The 7,237-nt window shown below is 41.5% G+C and overlaps 1 pseudogene; it reads left to right on the top strand.

Annotated features, from left to right (window-relative positions):
- Window positions 1-6,400, top strand: part of LOC111825766 — a 7,003-nt pseudogene extending 603 nt beyond the window's left edge.
- Window positions 6,401-7,237: the final 837 nt, after the last annotated feature.

The raw sequence follows: 7,237 nt of genomic DNA, 5'->3' as shown, positions 1-7,237 counted from the left end.
AAAGGGGGCTTTCCCGGTTCCGCCGCTCGGGGCCTGGGGGCCACCCCAGAAAACCCGAAGTTCAAGGCCCCAAGGGAGCCGGAGCTTAAAAGGGGCGGGGAGAAGGAAGAAAGTTGGCCTTGCCCTTCTTACGTTTCCCCTTGAGTTTTCGGCCGGCCGGGCCCGCGGCCGACCGAAGAAAGGAAGGCGGGGCTGGAAGAGTTGGGTAAAGAAGCCTTGTTTCTCGGCTGCGAAGGGGGCTTCGGGGGCCTTCCACAAGTGGTCGTCTAAGCCGCGTTCCTTTTCAATTTAGCGTCAAGTCGGGGATCTCCGGGCGTGTGTGTTGGCGTTTTCGCTCGGCTTGGCAGCCGCCCTCACGAGCTGACCGCGCTGTCCCTCGCGGAGGCTGGGAAACCTGGATCCACGCGCGCGTGGAGGGTGCGGGTGGCGGACGGGGAGTCGGGGGGGTGCGTGGGGAGCCGTTCACCCCTCTGCTTCCTGGACGCTGACTCGAACCCTTCGGCGATCATTTGAAGCAAACTCGGCGCGTTTGCTGAGCGTCCCATAGTTTACTCCGCACACTGCTGTCTTTCAAAAGATGAAATTGGTTGAATTTAGGACAAAGCTTTGGGATTTGGGGATTGTACCAGCTGCCCTGGAATTGCTACCACCTTTGTTTTTTCCTGGATGACATGCTTGAGCTGTGGAGTTAGGAGTCATTGAAGTTGTTATATTGGGGGGTCGCAGCCAGTGGAGCCCCTCAAGCTCCAGGGCTGTGTCGGTTTAAAGCAGCGGTTCTCAACCTGTGGGTCGCGAACAATGAAAATACATCCTGCATATCAGATATTTACATGACGATTCATAACAGTAGCAAAATTACAGTTATGAAGTAGCAATGAAAATAATTTTATGGTTGGGGGTCACCACAACATGAGGAACTGTATTAAAGGGTCGCGGCATTAGGAAGGTTGAGAACCACTGGTTTAAAGGAATAAACAAGAAAACGGTCGTTACAGGCAGATTTCCCTCATTAGCCACCAACTGGCAGCAGTGACGCTCCTCGCCACGCCCTCACCTAGTGTTTTGGCCACTGGGGGCTTAAATGTTGTTACAGGTGTGTGTGCTTTTGGCGGTATTTTTGCATCGCCTTTTAATTCGTCAGCCCAACTGTCAGCTCATCCAAGCACGGACTCACCTCTAGGCTTCTGAAAAATGCACAGCTGTTAGGAATAACGACCACTACTTAGTTACATGGTGTGTTCAAAATATTTAAACATCTGTATTCCTGTATTCATCTAGAAAGTCCATTCGCTTCCGTGTGTTGGGCCGGGGCATGGACGAGACCAGTGTTTTTAACATAGTGGACAAGAATCCTGTTCGTTTGCTTCGATAGTGTGCGGTTCAAATTTAATAGTTAATTCCTGAAGTTCATCCATAGCCAATCAGGGAAGCCGAAAGGGGAAAAAAATTAAAAACCAAGCGGTATGGTTTAGTTAGTAAAATATTGAAGAATGTTAACAAAATCAGAGTAAGTAAAGAATATAAGTTTAGCTTCAAAACTAAAATTATAGTTTTAGTGTAGACATTTAATCACATGGGGAAATGTTTATAATGCTGTTAAAGCAAATTGTCAGGTTCTGTTCAAGATTACAGACAGATATATTTCTATCTTTTCCTATTAAAACTACAATTCAAAAGAAAAGAAAATATGCACATAACAGAAAAGGAGAGGGTTGGAGAATAATCAGTGAACAAGGGATTTCAGCAGATATCCTGAGAGGAACTGGGTATGAGCATGTTATCAAAGGGAGCTCAGGAGCTTTGGCACAGAGCAGGCTGACAGGTGTCCACCATGGAGGTAGGACTTTTGCCTTTTCATTGTAGGTAGAAGAGCTCCTTTCAACATTTCTTATAAGGCAGGTCTACTGGTAGTGAACTTCCTTCCACTTTTGTTTGAGAAAGCCTTTATATCTCCTTCATAGATGAACGATAACTTTGCTGGATAGAATATTCCTGGCTGGAAATTTTTATCTTTTAGTGTTTTGAATATGTCAATTCACTTTCTCTTGGACAATAGGAGTTTTTGCTGAGAAATCTGCTGATAGCCTATTGCAGCGGTTCTCAACCTTCTGGCCCTTTAAATACAGTTCCTCATGTTGTGACCCAACCATAAAATTATTTTCGTTGCTACTTCATAACTGTAATGCTGCTACTGCTATGAATCGTAATGTAAATATCTGATATGCAGGATGGTCTTAGGTGACCCCTGTGAAAGGGTCATTTGACCGCCAAAGGGGTCTCGACCCACAGGTTGAGAACCGCTGATAAAGGAAGTGGTAAACTTAATTAAAGACTATTCTTCCACAACATTCTGTCTTTCAGCAAATGAGCTATGTGACTTCCAAGCTAATATCCTATACTAATAAAAGACAAACATGCAAATTAACCGTACTTTTGCTACACCTTAAGCCACGCCCACCAGCCAATCAGAGCGACTATATGCGAATTAACCCAACCAAGATGGCGGCCGGCAGCCACGGAGCTGGAGCGAGCAGGAGGCTTGCTTGCTCCAGTGATGGAGGAAGCCAAGGTTCCCCGCCAGTGGCCAAAACACTAGGTGAGGGCGTGGCGAGGAGCGTCACTGCTGCCAGTTGGTGGCTAATGAGGGAAATCTGCCTGTAACGACCGTTTTCTTGTTTATTCCTTTAAACCAGTGGTTCTCAACCTTCCTAATGCCGCGACCCTTTAATACAGTTCCTCAAGCCAAGGTTCCCCGCCGAGGCCCGGCTCTGAGCTCCACTGAAAACAACAAAGTTTCAATTATAGGAGGTAAATAAACCCCAGATACCTGCTTTCAGCCAGCCGTGGCCACGGAGCTGGAGCAAGCAGGAGCTGGCTCTGAGCTCTACTGAAAGCAACAAAGTTTCAATTATAGAAGGTAAATAAATCCCATAATAAAAAAAAAAAAGATAAAAAGGAGAGGCTGGGAGCTTACGTTGCCAGAGTGCTTGGCCAGCCTGAAAATGGCCCTCAGCCCCTCACCCAGACTGGCCAGGCATCCCAGTGGGGACCCCCACCCTAAAGGGGGTGTGGCCAGCCTGAAAACAGCCATCAGCCCCTCACCCAAGCTGGCCAAACCTCCATGGGGTGAGGGTCCCCACTGGGGTGGACAGCCTCCGAGGGGTCCCACACTGCAAGAGGGCATAGGCGGGGCTGAGGGACCGCCCCCCCCCCCCGAGTGCACAAATTTTTGTGCACCGGGCCTCTAGTAGCTTACATAAAGGTCAATTGAGAATGGCCACATGTAAGGAAGAAATAACTAAGCCAGCCTGAAATTAATACTCTCCTTGTTCAACCTATGGATATAATTCTAGACCGCTTATGGCACTATTACATTTGGTTGACAGTCTGAAGAGCTTAATTTTAATTATCTTTGTTGGATCAGTTATTTTCAATATACTGAGTAACCTGGATACTCACAACCATCTGTTATAGACCTAAAATATATAGATTGATTACTATGTTTTGAAGTTGGCATTTAGCACAGTTAATCCGATTTCTAATTATAAATGTTTCCCTTGAAAAATTGTAAAACAGAAGAATATAGTTGCTGCAAAAGATATCAGCCTTTCAGTATGGAAATGAATTGTTTCTTTTCATTCTAATTTGATTGCTGATATTAGAAGAAAACCATCAGTTATCTACATTATTAAAACAAAAAAAAATTTATTAAGCATCTTGGAGCATTTATTAAGCTATAAGCTATCCAGCAATATCTGCATAAACTAATCTCTGAATGATAAAGATAAATATGATTTTGCACTGATAATAGGCTCTTAATAAATTTCTGTTGAATCATTAAATATGGTCTACAGTTGACATAAAGGCACTGTTAATTAGATAAATGAATGAACAGTCAATGTTAAATTTATATCATAGAGAAGATTAAGGATAAATGCATTTCAAAGCTTAAAATCCAAATTAAGTTGTGCATTGGAGAAAAATCATGAAGGTAAGACGAAATAATTAGAGTGCTTTCATTTTGCATTGGTTTCTGCATATTTTAATTTTTTAATGTAACTACAACTATAACTCACTTTAAAGCAGTCTAGCAATGAAGTAAAACATTTATTATTGGTCTTTAGTGTACCAGGCACTGAAATGGGTTTTTTTCATATGCTGTTTCATCATTAAAATTAAAATTTCATCCTATAAATTATTATTACCTTCATCATGTACACATGATAAAATTATGTTCAGATCATTTAACTGGCTTGCCTTCACTTAAAAATATCATAGGAAATGGAGCCAGAATTTAAATCCAGAACTACAGTTATTCAATTGATACAGCCATCCTCATTGCTACATGTTTTGAATATCAGCACTGGTTAGGTCAGTCTAACTCTGAGGTCCATATTATTTCAATTATTTCATAATATTATAAATATTTAATGCTCCTCTTTGGCAAGTATTCTTTAGATGCTAACAAAATAGAAATTAACCTTCCCATAAGTGGATTTTCATGACGTGATAAATGGTATGCAGAGGGTGTAGAGACCGCTGGGGCACATAGTAGGGACATTGACTCCTACTTAATCATTTTTCAGGTTGGCTTAGACATCACTTCTCCTAAGTAGCCTGATAAACCCCTGGCCTATTGGAAAGTCTCAGGTGTGCTTTATGTGCTTCCACAGCATTTTGTAGTTGTCTCATAATAGTGCTTAATATTACTTGAGGAGAGGGATCTTATCTTTGCCTGGGCTCATATCAAACCCTCAAGAAGTATTTATTTTAAAAAATATACATTGTTATTAATTTCAGAGAGGAAGGGAGAGGGTGAGAGAAATAGAAACATCAATGATGAGAGAAAATCATTGATTGGCTGCCTCCTGCATGCTCCACACTGGGGATCAAGCCAGCAACTCTGGGCATGTGCCCTGACCAGGACTGGAACCATGACCTCAATCACTGAATCATGCCAGCTTGGCAATCAAGAAATCCATCTTCCTTCCTTCCTTCCTTCCTTCCTTCCTTCCTTCCTTCCTTCCTTCCTTCCCTCCTTCCTTCCTTTCTCACTTCCTCCCTCCCTACCTCCCTCCCTCCCTCCCTAGCTCGCTCCCTCCCTCCCTTCCTTCCTTCCTTCCTTCCTTCCTTCCTTCCTTCCTTCCTTCCTTCCTTTCTTATTTCACAACAAAGAAAACATAATGGTCTGAAACTGCAGCAAATAAATGAGAACAGTTTTAGGTAAGCTTTTAGGTATTGAGGTGAAAAGGGATGGATATTTTCTTGTAATGTAGGTGGAAAGTTTATCTTTTGAGAATGAGGAAGATATCCGGATATTTATAAAGGTTTTAAATAATCACTAAGGATGCAAGAGGAAAAAGAGAAGATGAGTGTGGAATGGCTGCTTTTGGAAGACTATTTCTAGAAGAAAAGATGTTTAGTTTTACAAGCCAAAGACATACTGAAGTAGAGAGGGTTGCTGTATTTGCAGAGCTAGGTTCTCCAGTTCTTAGTTTAGTGACAGTAAATGATGAAATGACTTTCAGAGCTGTTTGCAGTTACGTGAGACTCCAGAAGACTTTCACAGTGGCTGAGTGCTACTTGTGAAAAGAAAGGAAAAGCTGCTGGCAGGATAAAAAAAAAATCAAAACAAAAAACTGGAATCATGTGGTAGATACAAGGTCAGGGCCCAGCCTGAACTCTCTGTATTGACACCAAAGAAAGTGAAAAGTTTACTTGGAAACAGGATAAAGAAGCAACCAGATCAGTGAACTGTGAGAAGAACGTCAGCCTCCGGATTCTGATGCCCATGGTACCACCTGAAGTACTTCTCTAGCCCCATCTCCTGTTGCAGTTACCAGTCAGATGATGGCTCTCATGCAGATGGCTTCCGATTCTAATAAGAACACCTGTCTTTTTCATTTTAACCTCACATGTTGGAAAAGGCAGGAAATATGTTGTGGGTTTATCTATAAAAGACAATTTGGGGAAATCCTTTTAAACCTTGCTGCAGCAATAAGAAAGCAGTGTCTGAGAAGCTGAAGGAACAGCGGCCAGAGCCTCTAACCATTTCCACTGAGGAGTGGTGCCTGAGGTTTATGTAGAAGAGGAACCAAATTTCGGAAAAGTGGTTGTATTAGTTCACCAAAGCTACCATAACAAAATAGTACAGACTAAGTGGTTTAAACAGCAGAAATTTATTTTCTCACAGTTCTGGAGGCTGGAAGTCAAAGCAAGGTGTCCTTAGGGTTGGATCTTTCTGAGATCCTTGAGTTAAGGATCTTGGTTGTCTTGCACCTGGGTCTTCGCATCATCTTCTGTCTGCAGGTTTCTGTATCCAAATTTTCTCCTCTGATAAGGACACAAGTGATACTGAATTAAAACCCACCCTGATGACTTCATTTTAATTTAATTACCTGTTTAGATACCCTGTCTCCAAATACAGTTAAATTCTGAGGTACTGGGGTTTAGGACTTCAACATAAAAAATTTGGGGATCAGTGGGGATATAATTCATCCCTTAACAGTGGCTTTCCCATTTTTGACTTTTACTGTTCTCCAAAAGGCAATTTCTAGAATGGTTTTGAATTGGTGGTTCTTTTCTTCATTTCTACAAACTCTGAAGCCAGAGTTAAGTACTGTATCTAGCTTACTAAAATAGAAACCAGTTTACATTAATAGTTAAGATACTGAGAATTTCATAGGAAAGCTGAATGCTGCTATAAAGTGTTCTTAAGTCTTTAAATCCCCTTCTAATGAATTGAATGAAGGGAATTTCAGGGGACAGAGATAAGATTAATTGTATGATAAACTCTATGTAGTTTTATACTTCTATATTGAAAAGTAGTGGTTGAAGCATTTTTAAATGATTATTGCCTATACTTGTTTTTCCTGATAAATATAAATTTGTAGTAACTTGGTCACATAGGCTTGTCACTGGAAGTATTAATAATTTTGAATTAAGGTTTTGCCAAGGTTCTAATCACTCAAACCTTTACTAGTGAAATATATAGGACAGACTAAGCTTTCTAGTGTCAGTACCTTGAAGGAGAAAGTAATTCCTAAATATACAAAGAGGTAACTTGACTATCTGTGTTGCATCCTGTGTTACCTCCCTCTGTGTTAATATTTGATAAGGTATTTAATTTATATGACACTTCTAAAGCAGAACCAAAGCTCCTCTTTGGGAAAACTCACACTTTTAAGATAAGGGATCTTGTAGGAATATACCAAAGCACCACCATGTAGTAGCTAAT

Source organism: Myotis lucifugus, unplaced genomic scaffold (genome assembly GCF_000147115.1).
Source record: "Myotis lucifugus unplaced genomic scaffold, Myoluc2.0 scaffold_39, whole genome shotgun sequence".
Lineage (NCBI taxonomy): Eukaryota > Metazoa > Chordata > Mammalia > Chiroptera > Vespertilionidae > Myotis > Myotis lucifugus.
Note: the sequence above shows the minus strand (reverse complement) of the source record. Positions and strands in the feature narration are given on the sequence as shown.